A 27,028-nucleotide genomic window follows, 5' to 3' on the forward strand; every position below is an offset into this window, starting at 1 on the left:
ACACTTGATGAGCACTAACCGAGCAGAACTGTATTATTTATTAATCCAATCTAGAAAAATTTTCAATTATAAAATGACCATGTTACTGTTCAACACTTATGGGGCTGTAGTGATTTGTAATAACAGTTAAAATGTTGTTGTGAATTAGGGCCACTTTTATTTCTAAAGTTTTTTGAAAATGTTTCATCTTTTCCAAGGTGACTTCTAATCCACAAAAATTCAAAAGTTATTAAAAATACCTAAATAGTTCTGCCTCCACTCTAGTGATTTGACAAAAATTCCTGGGAGGTATTTTGTCATTCTACCTAGCTCTAGTGGCTGCTCTATTAGAGATGATACATGAAGAAGTTTGTATTGAGGATGTTAATGGTTGCTTATTCCTGGGACACCAGTACAGAGAATGTCATCCTAATGCTATTTTCCTAAGGGGTGGGGAGGATTTATTATGGGACATTGCTAATTAAGAATCGAAAGGTTGGAATGTCATATGAATTCAGGAGACATTCATTTTCTCTTTGAAAGCTTTAAAATTTGATGCTACAATTACATTTATTTTTTTATTTTACCAATTTTGTAAGGGAATGAGACAGATTTAGAATAAAGTCTGACAATCAAAGAAAATAAAAAAAAATTCTAATATGAAGTGTCAAATAAGCTTTACTTAGAACATGTTCAGTGTCCAAGGTCAAGGAGGACATATCCAACAGTTTTTGTGTATCGACATTGGATTGTTCTGAAGTTGAATTGTCCACTTGAGATTCTTCATGAACTGAAAGGTAATTGGGGGATATTTGTCCCAACTTAAAATTTAAAAGAATGAAAAGATAATTTAAATGCTGTCTAACTTGTTGACAATTTTAAATGTTTTTCCTGATAAACCTGTTTGAGTATGTGTGTTGGGTAACTCCAGAAAACTGGAAAAACGATTGAAAAGCTGACTCAGTGCATTGATTTCTTAAAAACGTTGGTGATTTACACATCAATTTAAAGAATTTTTATCAATGTGGAAAAATCAAAAGCTAAAGCTGATGTTTAGTAACTATAAGCCTCTCTTCAGTAGTCTGTAGTGAAGTAAAATTGGGGATGAGAGTTCTTTAGTGTGAACTTTTCTTTTGGATGTTTAATAAAAAATTAGTTTAAAAAAATAAAAGGATTCATTGTACTAATTGTTTTTTAGTCCAAATATACAATAGCTTGGAAAACAAATAGTTTAGAAAACAAAAGACAATGGAAAAATACCAATTAAAACAACTAAATCAGTACAGGTTTCATATGGCTCTGATTTTACAGTTTTCCTACTGCCTCATCAATATCAGAAATGTGTTCTTTCAGCTGGCTCCATTGTTCTGGATTTTTAAAAATACCTTTATTTACTACCAGGTTTAATTTCACCTTCCTGATCCATCCAGTATTCTCTAATATCAATTAGGACTTTTCCTTTTAAGTCCCATACAATGACTTATCTCATTTTTCCAATATGGAACATATGATCATCTCGGTTGCTGCTTTGCTTGGATGAAGCTGGTGTTTTAGAACTCTCTCCTGTCTTTTGCTTTTTATGGGTTTTTATGGAAGAGCTTGATTTTTCTTCTTTGCCTTTTTGTCAATTTCATTGTCAGAATGACTCCTAGATCAGCTTGAAGCAACAAATTCCTTTGATTTATACATCTCTCCATTCCTGCAGTCACATACTCTGCTATTCACTCGGGAGTGACAGGGAGTAGGAAATACCTACTACTCTGATTTTAAAAAAAGGTTTTACTTTTTCTTACAATAAAAACTCTAAGAAGGAAGAGCAAGGACTAGGTAAACAAGGTTAAGTGACTTACACAGGGTCACATAGCTAGGAAATATCTGAGGCCAGATTTTAACTGAGGTCATGCTGGCTACAATCCTGTCTATCATGATGAACATGCCTTTCAACACTGACACCACGATATCCTCACCCAGATGTATGATTTTTTACAATGGCTGCCATATAGACCTTTACTTATCTAAGAAATATCTTAAAGTTCATAACACCAAAGAAGGCAGCTCAGATCATGGTTATTGATACAAACCTCGAACAACTAGTGAAAAATGAGTGAGGAGTTTCTGAAAAAACAGGGATTAGACCAGGTTAAGGTTGGAAGTGGGCAGGAAGATACTGGGCTTAAGGACAAAGATGACAAAGGAAAGGACAAGAAAGCAAAGGGAAAAAATAAGACAGGTGCTCAAGAAAATGGCAAAGAAAAGGGCAACAATTGCAACAATGAAGCTGAAAAAAAATTCCATTAAGAGACATTGCACAGATATTAGACAATGCAGGAGTGCTTCATTCCAAAGTGCATAAACAGTTTTCAACACGTGAACTAAATTCCATATGCTGTAGATTTCCAAATTTTGTCAGCAAGTCCACCGATAATAAGGAATTTAAGAGGGTGTTGAAAATATTTTAGCCTAATTTTGAGGATGCATAATTTCTCCTGTCTGAATTATTTAGCCCCCATGAGCATAGGCAATTCATTGAGAGGACAAGGAGTGATAACTCCTTAACTAGATGGCCTACTGAGAAGCATAGAGAAGATTTTTGATTTCTCAAATCCTGCATGCATGACATATCAAAGAAAATGCAGGAAGGATCTTCTCCAGGCCATAAAGTTGTTCTGTTCAAAGCCCAATGAATGGGGAAAGATTGATAAGCTAGTTCAAGAGAGTTAAGAACATCTTTCTAATTTTATTGATCACCTCTCAGAAACAGCAGAGTTAATCATGGGCATTGAGAAAGATTCAGAAGACTCTGTGGCTCATGTGAGGAAACAATTCCTTTGGTGTTGCATTTCACATCTAAAAAATTTCTTTAAAAACTATTTCCTTAAGTATGACATGGTGAATCTGTCTGAACTTCACGAGGTTGCATCTTACTTGTGGGACAGCCATAATGATCAGCAAAAAGAAATGACAGAATTAAAACAAAAACTGAAAAACACAGAGGAATCATTGAAACAAAAGGAAATAGAAGAAATTAAGAACTTGCATACTATTAAGATATACTCTAGACTCTCATACCAACAGAGTAGAGGACAGAGAGAAACCGGAAAGTGTTTCCTATACCACAAGGTTGGATACTGTAAAAGTTAAAATAGTCTCTAGTAATAAAAGTATTATATTTTATGAGATTTATTAAAGATTATTAGAAATCAAGGATTCAAAATAATAAAACCCACATGCCTAGGACTGATAAGCCCATTCACATCTTCCTCACTACATCTTGCCATTTCTGATTTGGCATTAAAATATCAGGGTCTGGAAAATCAAAGGTTTCATTCTTTGATTCCAAGGCCCTCATCCCTCTTTCACACATTCATAAAGATGCTTCGGCAGTTTTTTGGGATTCCCCATGCTGTTAGGGTTACTCACCCAGAGTATAGCATGGGCCAGCTCCATTTTTTATATATTGTTGTTGGGCATTGTTTTGGGTATTATCATTTCCCTCATTTGGAACATTGTCATTGTTTTGATTGGCATTATGGTTCCTAGATTTATTATAACTAAAGTTGTTATTTCTTTTTTTCCATAGCTGGCTCCTACAGACCATCATTACATGGCCTCCCTTCCCACAGAAAAGGCATGTTAATGATTTATCTGTGTATTCCTGCAAAGGGGCTATGGTCTCTCCCTTATTTTTCAGTTGTCCCTTTAACATTTCAATTTCTTTTCTTAAGTCTTCCACTGATGTATTGTGTGTCACAAGTCTTTTTTGCACAATACTTATAGACATAGGTTGCTACTTTTCTCAGTTCTTCGAGTTCCATAGAGACCCAATTTATTGACAGACTTATTGACGTAGGAAATACATATATGGACCTTGATTTGACCAAAGAAAGGGACATTAGACAAATACGCAGGAAATTTGTTTAGAATTGTTGTTCAGTGGTAAAAGACTACTTTAAATCTAGCTGTCCTGAATGGGACTCTATGGACCTCGAAGAACTGAGGAAAGTAGCAACCTATATCTATAAGGGTCATGCAAAAAGACCTGAGACACACAATATGATGTCAGTGGAAGACTTAAGAAAAGAAATTGAAATGTTAAAGGGACAACTGAAAAATAAGGGAGAGACCATAGCCCCTTTGCAGGAATAAACAGATAAATCATAAACATGCCTTTTCTGTGGGAAGAGAGGCCATGCAATGATGGCCTGTAGGATCCATCTATGGAAAAAAAGAAATAATAACAACTTTAGGAATAATAACTCTAGGAACCATAATTCCAAACAAAATAATGACAATGCTCCAAATGAGGAAAATGATAATACCCAAAACAATGCCCAACAACAATATATAAAAAATAGAGCTCGACCATGCTATACTCCGAGTGAAAACCCCCAACAGCATGGGGGATCCCAAAAAACTGCCCAACCATTTTTATGAAGGTGTAAAGGGGGATGAGAGCCTTGGAATCAAAGAGTGAAACCTTTGAGTTTCCAGACCCTGATATTTTAATGCCAATAATCCCTATACATTCTCCCCCAAATACTAAGGAACATCATGTCACTTCAAAGGTGGGAAATTCATACTATGATTGTATTCTGGACACTGGGGCATGTAGGTCAGTTTTGGTAAGGAAACCAGATGGAAAATGTGACTCTATTGGCTCTCTAAATTTAGTAGGTATATCAGGAACACTATTAACGGTCCCAAAACTTTCTCCTCGCATGGTATACGTGGACCTCAAAATGTTGAACATTCTTTTCTTTTAATGCCTGGATCCCCCACAAACTTGCTGGGGAGAGAATTACTATGTAAATTACAAGCCACAATAATGTGTGCCCCAGATGGCTCTATATCCTTGGAAGTGCTTGAGGAATCCTTAAATTTACTCCCTGTACTTCTCTCAGAGAACCAGGAGGCAAAAGAGCCTCCCAACTTTGAAATACCTACAGATATACCAGAATCTCTTTGGGCCACATCTTTTTCTGATGTAGGCTTACTTAAATCAGCTGTTCCTGTGCAAATTAAAACTAAATCCAGCCCACCTCCTTCCATTACTCAGTATCCTCTCTCAAAGGAGGCAACAGAGGGCATTACATAATAAACTCATTAATTGACCAGGGAATAATAATCCCTTGTTAATCTGAATACAACATGACCATCCTGCCCATTAAAAAAGGGGGCCCAATGGCAAGCACCTCTATATATTTGTACAGGATTTGAGGGCTGTGAACAATCATGTTATAAAAAGACAATTTTCAATACTATATTTAGAGATGCTAAAATTAAAAAAAATTGAGGATAAAATAGAAAAAAAATGAGGACAAAATAGAAAATATTGAGGCTAAAATAGAAAATATTGAGGATAAAATAGAACATATTGAGGATGAAATAGAAAAAATTGAGGATAAAATAGAAAATATTGAGGATAAAATGCAAACCCAATTAGAAGATCTAAAAAGTTTCTTACAGGATCAATTGGCAAATAGCCACTCTACCAGAAACAGACCTGTTTCTGAACCTTTGAATGAGGAAATTTCTTTCCCTGAAATAGAGATGGAAAACACCTTCCCTATAGCCCAGTTAACAGACTGCTTCTCTCGTGCAGTGCAAATCTTGACTGAATTTAATCCCCAAAACCCTTCCCCTGCAATCCTAGTTTCTCATGTTCCCTCTCCTACAGAAAACCAGAAATAACTCTTGAAAAGCAATTAAGAATTATTTTAGAACGCAATGCCCAAGATGGTCAGATATGGACCTTGAAGAATTGCAAAAAAACAGCTATATATGTTTTAAAGGGAAACAAAGAAAAGGAGGAAGAAAATAATGATGACATGGAGGAAATGAAGGAAAAAATAAGATATTTAATAGATAGGATGACTAAATTAGAAAGAGGGCATGATAATGAACCAATGCCAATTGCCCCTCTCCAGAAATCCAATTATCAATCCATTACTTGTCACTTCTGTGGGAAGAAGGGCCACAAAATGATGGAATGTAGAACCTTTCTTAAGATGTTTGGAAGGAATACACAGTTTAATAATAGCTTTAGAAATAATAACTATAGAAATGATGATAATGGTTATAGAAACCAGAATTCTAGAAATTATAATGACTATGGAAATAACTATAATGAATATAGAAATAAGAACTTTAGAAACCAGAATTATAGAAATAGGAATTGGGAAAATAATGACAATTCTCCAAATGAAGAAAATGATAATACTCATCAACAATATATGAGAAATGGAGCTCGTCCAAAACATGCTCGAGGTACTAATGAACCTCAGAGAGGTGCCTTTCAGGAGGGTCCCCAGGGAACTTCCCAGTATAATGAAGATGATTCTTCTTAGATTTATTGATTTTGTTGATATTAATTAACCTTTTTCAGTATTTTCTCCACTCCAAATAGTAGGAAAGAATGAACAAAGAACTTAAGACTATGATTGGCAAATTATGCACTGAGACCCATTTAAAATGGCCTGAATTTCTCCCTCTGGCCCTATTTTATCTTAGAAGCAGGCCTAGAGGAGACTTACATATTTCACCATTTGAGATGCTTTTTGGACATCCACCTATACAGGCTAAGCCTTTCTCCCCGGCTTATACATCGCTATTAGGGGGAGATATTACTATTGCTTCCTATATACAGGAGTTACAGCACAAACTACATGAACTTCATGAATCCGGAGCTGCAGTACAAGTCGGACCATTAGACTTTTCTCTGCATGACCTGAACCCAGGAGATAAAGTTTATATCAAGAATTTCAAGCGAACTGGAGCAACTCAGCCTTCATGGGAAGGACCATTCCAAATATTATTAACTACTCCAACATCTATAAAGATTGGAGAAAAAGACTCTTGGATTCACTGCTCACATGTGAAGAAAGCATCTTCTGCTGAGACTGATTGACTGTATCCTATCATATGAATTGTGACTATATCATATATCATATGAATTGGAGATAATAATCCATAGGCAAATGGATGCTGTTTTTTCAAGAATATATTGACTTACTGATTTTTTTTCTTATTTTTCTTATTTCTTTTATTTTATATTTTGATCAGAATATTTGAATTTTTCTCATTTTTTGTATTGAAGGTACACATAATTAATATTAATATTATTTTTTTCCTGCAGTAATACATGTTAATATATATACTCTTGCTATAATATCAATATATGCCTAAAAGCTTTAAACTATGGGAACCTGCCATTTATTGATAAAATATTATAGGACTGTGATTAATGTTTGTGTCTGATTCCAGGAAAAGGGATAAAAACAAGGAGCACAGACTAAACCTGAATAATGCCAATAGAGCACACAAGAAATATTAAAGTGAGACTCGAGGTTGCGATGCTTATGTTTAAGTCGTAGGACTTCCTTGTATCTACACTCTTTGTGAAGTACTCAAACAAGTACAAAGCTTGACTATCATGCTGGCTCCCTATATCCCTGAAGAAAAAAAAAATCAGATGAGGGAATGACATTTCCCCATCAAAATAGAATTCTAATTCTTTTCTTCTTATATTATGGCAACTTCCTGTAGTCTTGGCTACAAATGGCTAAGTGAAATATTACTGCATCCTGTCCTACATACTTGTGGGATAGAAAGTACTTTAAACTGGACCTATACAAGGCCCATTTTGAATTTTTCTTATGTTTTTGATTATTTTTCTATTCTTTTGATAATTGACACATACACCCCCATAACTGAACATTGCACTGATATATATTAATTTAAGGTCGCCAAGGAATTCAGCTATGTAATTCCTAAATGAAAACTCAAGTCAGCAGTCAACCTTTTATGGAGTTTAATTACAAACAGGAGGAAGAAAGGTATTAGAGATAGAGAGAGAGAGAGAGGGAGAGAGAAAGGAGAGAGAAGGGAATAGGGCTTAAATACCCCTCCTGTTTAGGCTGGGCCAAAAGGCCCAAGCCCTTAGATAGCTGAGGCAAAGAAAAGAGATCAGTCCCTATCACTCACGTGACCAAAATGGAGAAACAGTCTCAGGGGCCTCCACCTCCAGCTTCCTTCAGAGCCAGATCCTCAGAGCACCACCTCTCAGAGCAAAAACTCTCCCACCAACCACCTCTCCGTCCTCAGACCCCTCTATCTTTTAAGGAAACCATCCAAGTTCCCTCCCCTCAGTTCTCACATCTACCAATCACTGTCCATGTCTTCCCTGTGCCAATGGTGGCTCTAGCTTAACCCAGGACCGTCCAGAGGTCTGTGGCTTTGCACATGTCTGTTGAAGGTCATATTCTCAAATAATTAAATCTTGATCCTTTGCTACAGACCTTCCTAAATCCTGTTACCCTGAGTAGGGTGGAGATTGGAATAATTAAATTTTGATCTATGCTGCAGCCCTTCCTAAATCCTGTTAGGACGGAGTAGGGTGTAGATTGTAATTTCCAAGACCTGGTTCTGTCATTCCAAGTATCTCTATTGTATCAATTCTAAAATCAATCATGACTCAAAGAACTTCCTGTTCTATGCTTAAGCATAGGTCCAAGCCCTTTCCATTGTTCAGCAAAAGGTTTCTGTCCTAAAGTAATCTCAGGTAGGGAGGAGAAGGACCCTCCCTACCTAATGTTGGAAATGGGGAAATTTCCAACATTCATAAGTCTAAGAAATTTTAAGGTTTACAAGAGAAGGACTCTTGGATTCATTGCTCACATGTAAAGAGAGCATCTTCTATTGAAACTGATTGACTGTATCCTATACATGCATTGGAGATAATAATCCATTGACAAGTGGATGCCTTTTTTTTAACATATTGAATTCCTCAATTAATTTTTTTCTCTTTTCTCTTTTTCCTTATTTTATTTTTTTTCTTTTATTTTTATTAAAATATTTTATTTTTCCCTTTTCTCATTTCTATGTACTCAAGGTACATACAATCAATATTAATTTTTATTCTACAATAATATGAGTTTAAATATATACACTTGCTATAATATTAATACATACCCAAACAGCTTTAGACTGTGGGAACCTGCCATTTATTGATAACTGTAATGGGACTGTAAGAATGCACTGGTCCTTTTATTTATCTCACTTGAGATTCAGGAGAGAATTTCAGCTCCCTAGAACTCTTTAACCAACTTTGGGGAGGCAGCTGGGTGTCTCAGTGGACTGCCAGCCAGGCCAAGATATGGGAGGTCCTCAGTTGAAATCTGACCTCAGATACTTCCCAGCTGTGTGGCCCTGGATGGGTCATTTAAACCCCATTGCTTAAGCATTCTCCTGTCTTCTGACAATAGGAATCTAAATGGGTAAAAAATAAACCAAGGAACTTTAAAGAGACTGGAGGTTATATTTTTAAGGCATTTCAGAATCCAATGGTTTATAAAAATCTCTGTATTCTATTGAATTTTACTGTTTGTTTTGTTTAAGGTTTAACTTTGTGATTTTGAGATCATATATTACTGCATTCAATACTATTCTGTTACACTGAATCATTTTAATGTACTGAGTTTTAACTACTGTTATATTCTGTTGCTTTTCCCTTATAACAATATTGAACAAATATCATTGTAATTAAGCCCATATATGAAAATAGCCTTTCTATTTTTGACTTTGTAATTTGTCACATAGAGGATAAATAGACTTCATCAGAATTGGTTAAAATTGTATAACAACCTTTGGAAAATTTAATGTGCTAAATATCTCAATTGATTTTAAGGGTTTTTTAAACATGATTATTAGAATTTTCTTAACAATCTCTGGTCATTTTTGCCTTCCCCTACCATGAGGTAAGGCCTATTCTAGTAGCTGAAATGAAATACAATTATAACCCCCAACCTTCCCACATTTCAAAATATGTGAATGGAACTTGGGAAGTTAAACCCTGGGCATTTGTACCCCTAAAAATGCCTCCAAAAAGGAGCATCCCTCATTTATACTCTTCAGCTCACTACTTTACTTCCACCAGAATGATATCTAGATTTCTTGATGATGTTCTTAACTCAAAATAAGTTTTAATTTGTTTAAAAATACACTGCCAAGTTTGAAAGATTTGCTACATTTGTAAAAACTTGTGACAAATATAGATCAGTTCATAGGTTTTTAAGGAATGTCATACAGCAACTTATGTGAAATATGATAGTGTGTTTGTTTGTTATTGTAATTAATTGGGCTATTGAGAATTTTGGGGATATTGATAACTACATATTTGTACTACTGTTCTTTAACAATAAAAATGTTACCTTGTTCAATTCATTCGCTTCTACTCACAGTGGATCATGGCCAGATATGAAGAGGAAATGGATCTCATTTTTGGTGAGAAAGCTTTGTATTCCATATTTTCTTAGCTGACACAGTGTGTCAATGATTATAAGCTATATTTTTGAATTTTTACAACTCTTTTGTTATATTTTTCTTGCATGTGCAATATACCATTTCTGTTTTTTTTTATTTTTTCCTCTCCTTTTTTATATTTGAAGCACATGTCACCAGCATTAAGATTTTCTTTAACTTTTTGATTTTGCAGTACTATAAGTTTAAAATACATTTTCTATGATGTCAATGCATGCCCTAAAAGCTTGAGACTATAAAAATTATGCCACTAATTGTTTAAAAAAATTATGGGACTTTACTTAATAATTCGGTCTGATTCCAGGATAAGATACACACAAGAGCCATTGCACAGGGCCAAAGAAAAGCCAATACAGGATGGATTGATGCACTTCTAGGCCAATGCAAAGGTCTTGAACCTAGTGTGAAGACTTGAGGTTACTATGTTTAACATTGTTACAACATAGGCTTTCCTTGTGCCCACACTCACTCTGAAAATACTTACAGATGAGTATCCGAAACCTTGGCTCCTACCTGGCTCCTATAATCTGGTTCCTTTTTTCTGTCTTTCATTGTGTGGTAACTTTCTGTAGTCCTGGCTACTGACTGGGTAAATGTATCATTGCTTTGATCATTTTAATTGGGCCATGATTCAAGGACCTGTTACAGATTTATTTTCCTTTACTTGGAATTTTTACACATAAAACTTTGATAGTCTATATTTTCATCCAGACATTTTTCTTTTTCATTTGGATTTTTCTGATGTCTTTTTAATTTCTCTTACAAATTGATTCCTATAACTCATACCTCAGCCATGCATCTCTAAATGATCCTGTATTTTCTATCACCCTGAAGACATGGAAATGTAAAAATAGTATTTAAATTGCAAAGTTTAAATTCCTTTTAAGAAGAATTTTAGGTAAAGAAAGATGCTACCTCTCTGAATCCATAAACTGAACTATTGGAAAAGACACCATGAAGAAGCCTCCAGACCCCAACCTGCACAAGAAGATCAAGAATGAACTTTGGGTATGGTTGATTGAATATTTATTTGTATCTATACATTCATGCCAAAGGGGAATGCCCCCAACTGGCTTTTTGTCAATGTATCTAGCAATTATTGCTTTTGGGTTTTTTCTCTTTCCTCTTATCCTCAAACTATTGTAATCTTTAGGTTGATTATGCTTTCATGATCCTTTGGGAAAAACCCTTTTTCCCATAGGATCACACAGAGAAATGTAAAAATGGAGATCTGAACCCCAGACTCCAATGCCCAGAAGTCCTTGCTAGCTCCCAGAATTCTCTCTAATCTCCCAGAGTGCAAGATCACAAATTATTATTTAGAGTCTCCACCTATGGCTGTCTCTCTTTCCTGTTTCAGATTCCAAGCAGACATGTCTCTGATGATGTAAGTGAAATTGAATGGGCCTCTCGGCCCACCTCGGCACATGCTTTTCTTACTTTTATTTTTCTTAAATTCTTAACCTTTAATAAACCTCTAAAAATGTAATACTTCTAGCAGAGAGAAACTAATACCTGCCACAGTTTGGCCTAAATTTTAATCTTAACACAATACCTTCTTCAGGGGGGATTGTATTTTCATGAAATCCAAGATTTAAATTTTTGTTTCAGAAAGATCTTCAGAGAAGAAGCTTGCTAACTCCTAAATCCAGAGAATGAACTGTTTGCAGAAAAATACCTAAACCCTTACACTACAGGAAGATCCAGAATGAACATTTGGGTGTGGTTGATTGAACTGAAGGTTGATTGAACAATTATTTGGAATGTACACTCTTCCAAAGGGAACTGCCCTCTAATTGGCTTTTGTCAATGCGCCCAGCAAAAACATTCGTTTTGCTGTCTCTCTCTCTCTCCTCTATTTCCCCCTTATCTATAATTATTGTAGTTTTCCTCTTGGAGGGTAAAATTTTGTATACACCTGCAGTTAGAAATTTTGGGGGTGCAGGATACTTATATTTATTGATCAATTTGGGAGACTAGTCCCCCAATCATCATCAGGGGGATTGTGATTTTTAAATTCTCTCCATCTTGCTTGGTCTAGCACCCAGGAATGTGCACGCGCACACTACAGGGGCATGTGCTAGCTAATGACAAATCGAAAACACTAACTGCCCCCCTGGGCTGTCCTAAGCCAAGCTTGAGCCACCATTGGCATTTGTGAGGCACGGGAAGTGAGGTAGGGAACAGCCTCTGGAGTTCTCATCACTTCCTGTGGAGCGGGCTACATGACAGTTTGATCCTGGAGCTCAAGCTTGGAGGAGCCCTGCAGACAGCTTTCCTTCAGATCGGTCACATGAGTAATAAGGACTGACTCCCTTCTCTGCCTTGGCTCTCCAAGGCCTTAAACTCCCACCTTGGCTCAGCCTGAGCCAGAGAGATTTTGAGTTAAACTCCTTTCCTTCTCTCCCTCTCTCTCTCTCTCTCCCTCTAATAATTTCTTCCCCCTGTTGTAATTAAATCATCATAAAAACTCCATTCTGACTTGAGTGTTTCATTTAGGATTTTATAAATAAAATCCTTGGCGACCAATAATTATTATATTCAGTCTCAACCCCTAAATTTAACAATAACAATACCTCATAAAGTCTGTTATTTAAAGAAAAAGTGTAAGTCAAATAATAATAAAAGTACACAGGGAAAGACATATAAATCAAAGGCAAACTCTTGCTGTAACCATTGCAATCTATGGACAGATCAAGAAGCTTTAGACATTGAAGCCATGTGTTTAGCTATAAATTCAGGAGCTAAACCTAAGTAGGCAGAAATAGTATCCCATGGAAAAGGGAATTTATGAAGCCAGGATCATAAGATACTTAGTGTGGTACAAAGGGATAGAAAAAAAAAAGGTATTGCAGGATGTGACAAGCAATGAGGGATTTTCTGGAGTGAAACAGAAGCAAATACAAAGAAAAGAAAATACAAGAGTGAAACAGAAAATTGAATTAACTGGGTCTTTGAGAAATGATGGTGGCAAATCAAACCAAATATTGAGGGGAAAGCAGAGACAAGTACATGAGTTAGATAAAGAGATTAAAAATCTCATTGCATCAATGCAAGCTAATATTAGAAACTCGGAGAGAAGGGGCATAGTAACCAGTCATGAAAAAAAAACAGAAAACAAAAACATATTTATAAAACTTTTATCAGTGCAGATTGGGCACAAGGATTGAATTTAGGACAAAAAGAATTCCTAGAAACTCACATAAACATGATCAGAAGTTGTTGAAAGGAATAGTGAAACAAAACTTCAATTCCCTTACAACAAAATTATAGGGAAATGCAGACTAAGGTTACTATTGCAGATGTAAACCTCAAAATTTCTTAGACTTATAAATGTTGGAAATTTCACCATTGGGAAATTTCATACTTGAAAAATTTCCTATTGATAGTGGGTCTTGGCTATTGGAATGTGAACCCCATTGGCATGAGAGTTTCCCCCTCCTCCCTTCTTAAGATTACTTTAGGACAGAAACCTTTTGCTGAACAATGGAAAGGACTTTGACCTATGCTTAAGCATAGAACAGGAATTTCTTTGAGTCATGATTGATTTTAGAATTGATACAATGGAGATACTTGGAATCAATCTCCACCCTACTCAGTCCTAACAGGATTGAGGAAGGGCTGCAGCATAGATCAAAATTTAATTATTCCAATCTCTATCCTACTCAGGGTAACAGGATTTAGGAAGGGCTGTAGCAAAGGATCAAAGATTTAATTATTTGAAAATATGACCTTCAACAGACATGTGCAAAGCCAGAGACCTCTGGGTGGTCCTGGGTTAAGCTAGAGCCTCCATTGGCACAGGGAAATTGATGGACAGTGATTGGTAGATGGGACAACTGAGGGGAGGCAACTTGGATGGTTTCCTTAAAGAGAGAAGGGGTCTGAAGACTCAGGGGGGTTTTAGGAGTTTGTCGGAGTGGTTGTGGTGTGCTCTGAGAAGCTTGCTCTGAAGGAAGCTGAAGGTGGGGGCTCTGAGACTGATTCTCCATTTTGGTCACGTGAGTAATAGGGACTGATCTCCTTTCTTAGCCCCAGCTATCTAAGGGCTTGGGCCATTTGGCCCAGCCTAAACAGAAGGGGTATTTAAGCCCTATTCCCTTCTCTCCCCTTTCTCTCTACCTCTATCTTTCTATCTCTAATTCCTTTCTTCCTCCTGTTTGTAATTAAAACTCCATAAAAGGTTGAAGGCTGACTTGAGTTTTCATTTAGGAATTACATAGCTGAATTCCTTGGCGACCTTAAATTAATATATATCAGTCTTTTAAAAGTGATTTCTTTGTCACACAGTCAATGTTACAGGAGCTATAAAAAACTTTTAAAAGTTCACAGGCAATCAGAAAACCCCACATGAACCTGTTAAAGCTTCAAAAGGTATATGGTACAGACTTCCTTAGAAAAAATATCTAGCTTGAACCCAGAAGCTGAACTTTTTCATCCTACAGTAAATAATTTGGAAATTTCAAATCTAAAAGAAGATAGAGCTGAAAATACATTTGATAAAATTAATCATAATCAATGTAATGGAAGTGAAATAGTTACATTTGAAAATATAACCCAAATCATATGTGGGCAGCATTTGCTAAGCAGGACCCTGTGAAGGAGTCTTGGGGGTGTTTCTGAGTGTGGACTTGGAGAGTATGTGTTTTCCAACTCCTGAGAGGGATTGGATCAGAAATCCAAGGAAGCAAATGGTGCCTTCTCTGTCCTGCCCTTGGTTCTGGTGTTTGAGATCCTGAACAAATTTTGATAAGTATTTAAACCATCTAACTATCTGTTCTGGTAATTTGTCATGCTCTAGAGCTATGCTCTGGTTCACCTTTAGGTTAATCTGGAATGCTGGTATCGTATTGCTCTAGGGCAGCGGTTCTCAACCTCTCCATTTGTAGCAAGGAGAATACATAATGCATATCAGGTATTTACATTCCGAATCATAACTGTAGCAAAATTACAGTTTTGAAGTAGCCACCAAAATGATTTTTTGGTTTGGGGTCACCGCGACATGAGGAACTGTATTGCAGGGTCATGCATTAGAAAAGTTGAGAACCACTGCTATTCTGAGAGTGCTGTTTTCACTCCCAAGGCTTTGTACCTGGGAGCTCTGGTTCTACTCTCAGAGCTCCAAAGCTCTTGTACCTAGGAGGGCTGGTACTTGCCTAGGAGATATGTTTTCACTCCAATAGTCTGTTCTGTTCTGGAAATCTGGATCTAATCAAGTCTAGTAGACTGTCATATGCAGCGCTAAGTCCAGAGCCCGATTTCAAGAAGATATATCTCTTGGAATCGCAGGGAACCCTTTGGGTTCACAGGCATATTTGTGTAGTTTGTTTGTTACAATCTGTCAGTCCTCATTGTCAGACTCTCAGACCACACTAATATGAATTCTTAAGAATTTTCAGCTGTTTAAGAAGACAGCAGCTGATTATGAAATTTGAGTTTCCCCTGGTGCCCTCCGCACCTTGTGTGATTTGGAGTAGTCCATATTTGGGGTTAAATGGCCTTCAGAGGGGATTGAAAATTTCTCCATGGCCTACATGGTCTGAAGAAAGGTGTATGGAACACCAGGTCAACCTGATCAGATCCCCTGCATAGATGCTTGGATTGATTTGTTTACTGACACCCCAAAGAAATCGAAAAGTTGCCTTTTAGGGCCAAATTACCCTGTTAAAACAGAGGCTGCTCTGCTAACCAACTCCCTATCCTGAGGAGGGGGCACTCCTACTCCTACTACCCCCCTGTGCTCCAGGGAGACCCTGAGGAGCCAACCCCCTATATCATGAGGGAAACCTCCATTCCCTTCCCACCTTCTCCTGTGCCCTCTCCACCATCCATGTTCCCTTCCCAGTACTCCCTGCCATCCCCATAGGCACCCCCATTACACCCTCTTTACCTCCCACTCCCTACAGAGGTCCATGCAGTGACCACCTCATCCTATACTCAGTGGGACACCCCCTGCCACTCTGCCCAGGAGTTAAGCCAGACTGAAGAGAAGAATGCTTGTTCCCTACACCCTGGGGCTATCTGACCAGAAGAAAATATTGCCCTGCCCTTCCCAACTGCTCTTATGCCAGGAGGGCCCTAGTATTGGTGAGGATTTACAGCTATCCCTGGACTATGCCCCCTTTTTCTTCCACAGACCTTTATGACTGAAAATATCAGCATCCATATGGTACAATGTAATTTCATTTATTGTGGTAACTGCTTGTTAAATGTGAAATGTTAGCCAGATTTTATTGAGCACAAAACCTCATGGTTAGAAGTTTGTTTTGTTAAACCTTGCAATGCATAATGGTTTCAATGAATTGGAGTTGTCTACATGTGATTAATAGCAAGCCTTAATGTTTATTTCATAAGAACAGAAATTATACTGGCTACTTTGTGGATGTCAACGTCATTCAGAAAAAGTTATCATGCTGTTGAGGAGAACTTATTCTGGGATTTTAACTTGGGATTTTTCAAGTCAGATGTTATTTTAATGTATGTTATGTCAGAACTAGCAACATGTAATCATATGACACAAAAGAAGTTTTTAAAGTGGTTGATCTGTGCATGGGATTTAATAATACAACTACTAAGAATTTGGTATTTTGTTAAAGAGGGAATTTCTAAACAGTGTTATATTTGATTAAGATTGTATGAATTGTTTTTTTTAAAGAAATGTGTGAAATGTATAAGAAGGGTTTTGTGATCAAGAGATGAACATGCATTTATACACAAATTGCCAGAAAGTAATGAGTGAATACAAAATATATATATATATATACACATTTGTATTATAAAGAGAATTGTGTTTTCTACCTAAATAAGTTAAAGATATGTGATATGCAAACTGTATGCCCTTAACAAGAAAAATATTGACCAGCCCTGAAATCAAGAAGGTCTTGACATGAGGATTACATGCAATTTAGTGTAACACCTTTCCTTTACCTACAATAATGGTAAAGGGGAGAAGGCAGAAGAAATAAGAGTAATTAAAAATAAAATAAACAAATACTAGGGGTGAATACTAGTGTGAATTAGCCACCACAAATTATAATTCAGAATAGTGCTGATGGAATTTACTCAGGTATATAGCAATATTTGAGGTATAAGGAAACTAAACTGGAGATTCTATTCTGCTTTAGACAGGATTGAAAGGAGTCAGGGTAAATATTTCAAACTTCAATTTGTTTAAATAATGAAAGATCACTAAAGGACTTAATCAATGTTATTTGGAAGTGTGGAGTTCAAACTAACCTCCACTGGGAGTAAATTATTATGAAGGGTTTGATACATTCAAAATTTTAAATTGTAAGTCCATTTGTTAAAGAGGGATACATGACAAGTTGTTAAGTAATAAAACCCCAAATCAAACCAACAAGCCTTAGGGTAAATTGCTTACAAGCTATTAACCCCTTCCTCAAACACAGGAGGGAGAAAGAAGTGCTCATAATTGTTTCACATCGACACTCAGGGACTAAACTAGCAAAACAATAAATGTGTATGACCTCAAAGAGGTTGACAACTACTGTGTGATAAAAATTAAAGATGAGTATATTTTAATTATATACTTCAGAAGTTTTAAGATGTTCAAATGGATAAAAGTTGCCAGTCATGTCCCAATGAATGGCTTGTTTGAAGCTATAAAATCTTAATGCAAGCATTCAAGGTCCCAAATAATAAGATAAATTAAGTAATATGTAATTGATGAGTTACCTCACATGAACTTTGGTAAAATAACTTGAGAGACCCACAGACGTTGGTTGATGTAGCCAAGGAACAGTCAGGGATTTGAAAATGGTATGTGTGACAAACGCTTGCTCACAATTTTATGACTATTCTGTGAATTGCTCTAATATGACCTAAAATTGATAATTGATGATCTCTATGCTAAAAATACAGTGTTTTGATGACATAACACTTTAAATCAAGATTCTTTTGAGTTTTTGATTAGCGCTTGCAGGGACACCAAAGGAAATGTTATTTTTATGATAGTAAAAGCACTCAGAGAAGGAAGTGGGGGGGAAGGTGAAAGTGTGAAAGTGAACAGATAGATATTCAGCTTTTATAATTGGATCCCTAACCTAGGAATAATTTTTAAAATTATTGTATGTGGTGTTGGTAAATCACAAAAGATTCTGGAATATCTCTGGAAAGATACCCTGAAGAGATTCCTGTATGGCCTTGTCTTAGTCAAAAGAGATGGCCTGGGTCCAGGAGATGATGCAGCCTTGATTTATATTTACTATTTATTTGTATTTTGCTACTCAATTCAGTACTCCTGTTCCTTATTGCCCAAATATGTAAGAATAACTGAGTGATCAGCCTTTTTTTGAGGGTATGGAAATTTTTTTTTTGGACTGCTGATCAGCAGAATTTCTCTGAACTATAATGGGTAATAGTTATTTCTTAAGGTAAAAGAAGGCTTTGGGATCTAATGGTGACAAAGCACACAAAGGACAGAGAATGCCCTGGGATGGTTAAAGAGGCACATTCTGGGCTCACCTGGGAATGGACCTTTTCTGACCATCTAGGCCATTAATCCATTAATGAGTGTGAAGATTGGATTTAGCTACTTCCTGTTTGTAACAATGAAGATATTTAGTTTAACAAAATCAGGAATATCTTGGGAACTCTAAATTACTCCACCCTACTTAGACTGTACTTTAGGGGAAGATAAAATTATAATCTGATTGAACAATGAAGGTACTTAGTTCTCACCTTACAGTGAAGCTGGAACTTTAAGCTAAGTCTATTTTTAGATTTAATACAAAAAGATGTTAAGTAACTATAAAGGTTAAATTAATCACAAAAAGGTCAAGTAACTCACAAAAGGTGAATTTAACAAAGAAGTGTTAAATAACTCTAAAGATATAATCAAATCAAAGAAAGTGAGAACTAAAAATATGGGCAATCCTGGAAAAAAAAAAAAACCTTTAATGTGATTGGTAGATGTGAAAATTTAGAGGAGGAGACACAAGAATGAAAGGTCTATATATTTGAGATTTTTCGTCCCTCAAGGCTTTCTCTCTCTCTCTTTCACTGATTGGCAGTGGAGAGTTAGCTGAGAGCTGCCCTGCTGAGCCTTTTGGCATCTTAGCATGGCTATAAGCTATTGTCCAGTTTGGTGGTGACTTTATGGCTGAATTTTCCTCCTTTACTTTCCAACTTTTTCCTCTCAGAAGCCTCTAATCTTCTTCAAAGACCTAGAGGTAGGGAGTTTAAAACTCACCCTTGCATAGGCCAGGTAGGAGAAATCCTATATCCTCTTTCCTCCTTCTCCTTAAATCCCCTCCCTCTATATTAATTAAATTACCATAAATTTCCAGACTGACTTGGGTATTTTATTTGGTGACGATTTAAATCTAGATTTAAAGTCACAACCCTAAAATTATCTGACATGAGTGACACAATGATGGCATGAGTCAATGATAGCTTTGGACTGTACATGAAGCCCTCACTATGTGTCCCTTGGTACATGAGGAAATGTTTTCCCCCATCTGTCTTCTCTTTAGTGACAAGTTCCCATATTTAGCACATAATGCAAATTCTAGAAATAAAACTTTCCATTTCCCCAAACTACCTATCAGTTTAATAATTCAAATTTACCAAATTGTTAGGTGTCATGGGTGAAGTCCACCCTTCCTCTCGACTCCAGGGTTTCCCTACAGGTGGTGAAGGATCAGTCAAAAAAATAACAAATGGAAGACTGATAGCTGCTCCACAATTCCCAGGCCTGGGGTTTATTTTTATACCCATTTTCTTGGCACACAGATACATTACCTAACACACCTGTTCAAAGAGAGATAATTGGAAAAGTGATACATTAACTTGTAACAAATCACTTGATTAACATTCTATATTCTTGTATTGTGATTACAGACAGAATAAAAGGTTGCACACAAGATAAATGATTTGGTCACAAGTGGCTTAATTTTCTCATTACCCTGTGAGAAGTTTTGAGCTTACAAACAATCAAGAATTACTTATTACTTTTAATAAAATGGAATAATTAATCAACAGTTCTTAAAAGACAATTCAACAATCATATCAACGAAATTGAGGGGTACTGGGAACATAATTCAAATTTAATATTAGACTGGTCATTTCTCAGGGTTCTTACTAGGGAGTTCCTGAGTTACTGGTTTGTGAAATTGAGTCATTGAGGCATATGTACTTGTACTTATTGTATGGGCCTCTATGATTGATTTGTGTGCTGGCTTCATGAGAATAAGTTCCAGTGAGTGGGAAAGTTTTGGATTTGGCCTGTAGCTTCAGTTTCACTGGGGATTATATACCTAAGTAAAAGTTAACCCATGATAGTCTTTTGGGATAGGGTTTGAGGTTCTGCTCTTTTGGTGATGTTTTGGGGAATTAGGGCACAGGTATTTTGCTCTTGCATTATTCCTTTTGAGACTAGGGGGAATAGTAATCATGTCAATTCATAGGTAAGGGGCATTGATAAGAGAGGTCATGCAAGGGGGACTGAGTGGGCAATCACATCTTGCCAAGGGCCACTCTGTGGCCTCCTTAGCTATCACACATAACTCTGACAAGGTGCTGTGGCCTGATTGCTCCCAGCAGTTAGGGAACATACTTTGAGAAATAGGCAGCAAGTTATTTATGCTAAATTGAAGTTTAGATCTTAAGTTCATAAATAACTCATAGTTTTCTGGATTTCCTTCAGGATCTAGGGTAAAGAAATTCATCTTTGAAATCCTGTTACTCAGGTGGTTATCGCTGCTATGTAAATGTGGGCTTGGCAAAGGAATATTCTTTAACAGAAACATCACATGACAATTCTGCAAACAAAACTTGGGAATTAAATTTCCTAAAGAAAATCGATTACTATCAGAGATGATTTCTAGAAATGATGTCTGTTGGCTCTGATATCCAATTGTTAATGTTTAACATCCATTTCTATTGTACTAATTCTCTCTGTCTATATCTGTTGCTCTAGTTTTTGGTTTTGCTTTTTGCCCCAGACTGGGTTTCTATACATCTGCTTTTGGGACTGACTCTCTCCTTCTTGAGCTGTCTGCCGGTAAGGGTACCAGTCATTGGACACGTCTTTCAGGTCTCCTAGCCTTCAGGACCTAAGCACTCGCTGCAGACCTGACCCTGATGACCCTGGGCCCACAACCCTTCCCTCCTCATCCCAGGGATTCTACACCCCTTATCAGCTATGAAGAAGCTACAGAAGAGTGGAACCATTGTCCCTGTTCCCTGAGATATTTGAAGGAGGGGGGCAGCATGGTAAACTGTACCCCCATAGTGTACAAGTTTTGGGGCAGACTATAAGCAGGAAAATTCTTTTGCTCTCACTATATAACCTTACCTGACACTAAGTCAAGGGAGCAGAGGTGGGCAATATAGCCTCCTCCTTTGTGCCCTCCTGAGGGTTCGTTGCACCTCCTGTGTACATGGTATTACTTCATTGAGATTATGTTCAGTGGTCCTCCTCCCATCCTCCCTAAACTAGAGTTAGACAAACTGGCCAGATATGATAATCAATATCTTTTCTCTTCCCTGAAAGCTTTGAACAAGCCACTAACCATACTGTCCATGCAGCCCACTGAATGTAACCTGCACCCTTTTACAGATGAATTAAGGGATCTTGTGTGGCTCCAGAAAATCCTGGCAGGGGCCCTCGAACCACAGTGGACCCCACGTAATAATTCTCACCTCCCCCAGGGCAGTAAAAGTGCCTGGGAAGAAGCACTGGATTCACATGTCCCCACTGAAACCTGTTAAGCCAGGAACAGCGGTGGCCTTTGCCAGTCCTGGGAGCTCAAATTCCACCAGTGCTGAGCACCTTGGGGAATGTGACAGAGGCTGCCACTAGAGAAAAAGTGCCAGGCTGAAGAATATGTGAAATTGATCACCTCAACAGGGGAGGGGCCCCAGGAGTGGAATCCTGAGGAGAGAAGACTCTGGCTTGGAGAACAGTGAGGGTCTCTCCATATCGAGAAGTCAAAGAGAGAAGGTGGGAAAAAAGACTTTCTCCTGAGGGTTACCCACTTTTCCTGCTGGTGACTGGAAATCTTTCCCCCCAACACTTCCCTATTGAAGGGACTTTCTTTTTTTTTTTTAAACCCTTACCTTCCATCTTGGAGTCAATACTGTGTATTGGCTCCAAGGCAGAAGAGTGGTAAGGGCTAGGCAATGGGGGTCAAGTGACTTGCCCAGGGTCACACAACTAGGAAGTGGCTGAGGCCAGATTTGAACCTAGGACCTTCCATTTCTAGGCCTTTTTCTCAATCCACTGAGCTACCCAGCTGCCCCTGGAAGGGACTTTCTGAAGAGAAACTTGAGCAGACTTTACTTCAACTCCTGTTGCCCAGGGGTGAGTCAACCTGACTTTCTCTCAGGGGGATAAGGCTGCCAAGACCTGAGTTCCCCCAAACTCAAGGAGGGAGGAAAAGGGTTTAGATAGGGGGTCGAGACAGGGACCCCCTTTCCCCACTTTCCTTTTTTCCATTCTTCCATGTTCATTATTTCTTTTGTATTATCTGATTGAGTTAATATTAAAAGTTATCTGTTCCCCAAGCTGAATGAATCAAGTGGAGTGAATGAATCAAGGGGAGACCTTTTGGTCTCGAGTAGTGGGGGGGGGCAAGAGGGATAAGAGTTAATTGGGGAGAGCAGCTTTAGCTAAGGAGAGAAGGCAGAAGGGAAATCTTCAAACCCCCTCTCCTCTCTCTGAGCCAACCCATTACATCTGCTGTCTCCCTGAACCCCACTTTGTGGAAGGAGGGGTTCTCCTCTCTTTCCCCCTCTCCATACTGAAAGTCTAAGCTTTCCCTTGGGGGTACAAAACTTCCCTCATTTATCTTTTTTTAATACAGTTGGCACCCCGGATTTGAAAGGACCCCATTTAAAAAAAACTTTAGTGACTGTCACCAACTGTCATCAACTGTCAGTTGTGAAGTTATTGTCAATTACAACTCCTGACACTAGCAGCTTTTGTCACTGACTCTGCCTAGCAGTTTCCACAAAGGATCAAAAACATCTTGATTCCTTGAGGTGGGGGGAGGGGAAACAAGTCAGTTACCAACTGCCACTCTGGTCTGCTAGTTACAAAACTGGGGGAGAGAGTATGTAGTAAAAAGGGACACTGTACTAGGGCTGTCAGCAATAGGATCTAGCCCTCTTGGATCCTATCTAGCAAGAAGCAAAGCTTGCAGGGACAATAACCATTTTCTAACTGTTAACTCCTAGAAGTTAGAGCCTAGAAAAGATCTAATGGGAAACACGTTACAACTAATACTTTGGTCTTCTGTGCTCGGAATAATTGCCATTTACTGGGGCTACTGTATCATTTATAGTACAGTGGCAGGGATGATAGACAATGTTCTGGGGACATTAGCAAATATGACTATGGGATGGACACAGTTGCCAATAAATTATCTAGATGTAAATTACCTGTGGCAAACCATACTCTACATCTACTTTGTGTTTGCGGTAGTGACTAACATCATAAAAAATATCAAAGCTGGTGCCAACCTGATCTTCCCAAAGAAAACTGTACATGCTCTAGTCATAGATGATGGATTACAGGCTTTCCTTGGTCAGATCCCTATTATAACTGAGATGTGCCAGGATTACATTCAGAGAAAACAAGGCATGGGGAAGGGAACCGACGTGGAGTCTGGGGATGTGACAGGACAGACTAATAAGGACAATGTAGTTACTAATACTGGGACACCATTATGTGCAGTACAGGGAAATGACATCGCTAATAACATAAAGGCACCAACTAATGCATCTGCTAACAATCTTGCAAATGCATCAAAGGCTCAAAAGTTTATGCCTTTGTGTGATATAGCTAAGGTTATTGATAATTGGCATTTTACATGCAAAGGTTCATAAGTCATTCACCACCCATGACTTAGAGTCTTTATGTAAACGTATGCCTCATCTCACAATTAAAGAACTAAAGAAAGCATTTTGCCTCTATGAATCAGATTTTGAGGATGTAGAAATTATTTTATCTGAACTTTTTACACCCCAGGAACATAAAAATTTTATTGAGCAAACTAGAAAAGATTCTTCACTCATGAGCTGGCCAGAAGTTTTTGAGGATCTGGATTTTCCTAATCCAAGATCAATGACTTATCTAAGAAAATGCCATGGTCACCTTATCAAAAAAACTGAGGGACTGTTAGGTTTTAGCCCTGATTCAAAAGAATCAGAAACACATGTGAGGAGACAATTTCTCAAGGGTTGTGAAAAGCACTTGAGGGATTTCTTCAGGAACTATTGCCCTAAGTTTGACACCATCTCACTTAATGAATTTAGAGACATTGTCACCTATCTTCATGATAACTAAGTAGATCAAGAAAAAGAAAATGATATAAAGAAAAAGCTCCCAAGAGACCTCTGGAATGTTAAGGCAGAAAGAATTAGAGGAGGTTAAAAACATGGCTACAATTAAGACATTTAGCAGACAAACCACACAGTATAGACAGACACCCCAAAGTCAACAAAAGGTGCAAAGAGATACCAGGACTTGTTTTTTTTTTTTGTGCTCTCGTCGAGGACACATAGTAAGAAACTGCTCGTTGAAGCATTGTTATGAACAGGGCGAAAATGAGAGAGATGGGAAGGTCAAAATGTATATTATCGGGAAAAGTATATAATAATAAAAACTATGGGAGACAGGACTCTAATAGCAAGCAGTGTTGCTCTCACTGCAGACTTAGAGACCAGGAGACCCCAGACCTGAAATCCATGGAAGCAGCAATAGCTTCTGGAGCAAAATCCCGTTATTCAGAAGTTGTAGTAGAAATAAGCATTATACCGTATGATTCCAGAATCTAGCATTATCTAGTGAAAATGAGATGAATTTGGGAAGTACCCCAGGGAGGAAACATAAGGGCATAAGCATAAAGTGAAAAAAGGGTGATGCCAAGGTATGAATTTCAAAACTACTCAACCCTGTTCAAACCATTCTTTAGAGGATGAGATTTGGCTATTTCCTGATCAATAACAATAGAGATACTTGGAATGACAGAATCAGGTCTTGGAAACTACAATCTCCACCCTACTCAAGGTAACAGGATTTAGAAAGGGCTGCAGCAAATCTCAAGATTTAATTATTTGAGAATATGGCCTTCAATAGACATGTGCAAAGGGAACAGACCTCTGGGCAGTCCTGGGTTAATCTAGAGCCACCATTGGCACAGGTGAGACACAGTAAGTGAGGTAGAGGAGAGCTCAGGAGTCCTGGGACTTCCTGGGTGGAGGAGAGTGTGGTGGTTGGAGCCTGGTGCTTGGAGTGGAGGCCCTCAGACTTTTTCTCCATTTTGGTCACATGAGTGATAGGGACTGATCTTGTTTCTTTGCCTCAGCTATCCAAGGCCTTGAGCCTTTGGCCCAGCCTAAGCAGAATGGGTATTTAAGCCCTATTTCCTTCTCCCCCCCCTCTCTCTAATACCTTTCTTCCTCCTGTTTGTAATTAAAAACTCCATAAAAGGTTGACTGCTGACTTGAGTTTTCATTTAGGAATTACATAGCTGAATTCCTTGGTGACCTTAAATTAATATATATATGTGTGTGTGTGTGTGTGTGTGTATATATGTATATATATATATATATATATATATATATATATATCAGTCTTTTAAAGTTATTTCCACATCACAAAGGTAAGCAACTTAAGTACAAAACAAAAGTCTCGAATTGAGGTAGAGAGTGAAATTGCACAGATAATAGCAGACATGAAATATGACATTTATGGTTCACAATACATGGTCACTGACCCCTGGGAATGCCAAATGTAGGAGAATGATAATTCTGAGAAGCCATTAAATTTGGGGAGCTTAAATACCTTTCTAGATGACCTGGGGTCTTAGGGTGAGAGGGTCAGTTGATTGACTTTACTAGGTAAGAAAGGAAAATGAGGGGTTCCAGACAGGAGTAACTGTGAGGGACTGATGCTTGACAATGGACACAAAAGGGAAAGATTCAGCTCAGGGCTAGGCCACCTTGGTAAAGAACTATAGCCTAGGGGGAGAAACCATTGGGACAAAAGAGATACTTCCCACCCAAACTACCAGGATATCTATTGTCTGGTGAAGTAGGACCTTCCCTCAGGGGTAAAACTCTCCTGTGACAAGGTCAAAACACTGGGGTTTCTACCTCCCAACTAAATAAACTCGGGACTTCCAGATTCCATGTTGACACAGTAAAGTTTATACATTTTGAAGCCTTAAGGCAGGAAACAATGAAATTAGAGAAAGCCTTTGTGACTAGTAATGCTAATCCATTCACCTATATATTTAGGCAGAAGTTCAATGATAAATGAATCCTCATTGCCATTGAATAAATACTCTGGAAAATGAAATGTGTACCCAAAACTAATTTAGTTAAGGCTAGAACTCAAATTAGGAGAATTATTTTAACAAAAAATTTTAATCTACAGACTTTACATTAGCTGACAAAGTTGCAACATTATTTTTTTTTCATACTAGGTAATAGTTAATAAAAGTAAAAAGCCCAAGTTGTTTAAGCACATGGTTATGGCTGTTAAGCAGTTAAAGGTTAATAAAAACTGTTTCAAAATCCCTAGCATCTCAACCACCCCAAAGGGGTGGGTGTGAGATGTGGGAGAGGTTTTAAAATTAAGGAAAATTAGAAGCATTTTTAATCTTGAGAATTTTTGGAGTTAATTTCAATTTTGAAATTTTGAAATTTGAATTTTGCTTAATGCTGGATGATATTTTAATTTTTGGCTACAAACAGGAGGTAG

The 27,028-nt window shown here is 37.6% G+C and overlaps 1 protein-coding gene and 1 pseudogene across 2 annotated transcripts in view; both read right to left on the reverse strand.

The window, feature by feature from the left end:
* Nucleotides 1-27,028, reverse strand: part of LOC103092745 (carcinoembryonic antigen-related cell adhesion molecule 5-like) — a 203,878-nt gene that overhangs the window by 56,950 nt on the left and 119,900 nt on the right. The window lies entirely within an intron of this gene.
* On the reverse strand, nucleotides 1,143-25,854 carry LOC130453967 (activated RNA polymerase II transcriptional coactivator p15-like; annotated as a pseudogene).

This window comes from Monodelphis domestica, chromosome 4 (assembly GCF_027887165.1).
Source record: "Monodelphis domestica isolate mMonDom1 chromosome 4, mMonDom1.pri, whole genome shotgun sequence".
NCBI classification, from domain to species: Eukaryota; Metazoa; Chordata; class Mammalia; order Didelphimorphia; family Didelphidae; genus Monodelphis; species Monodelphis domestica.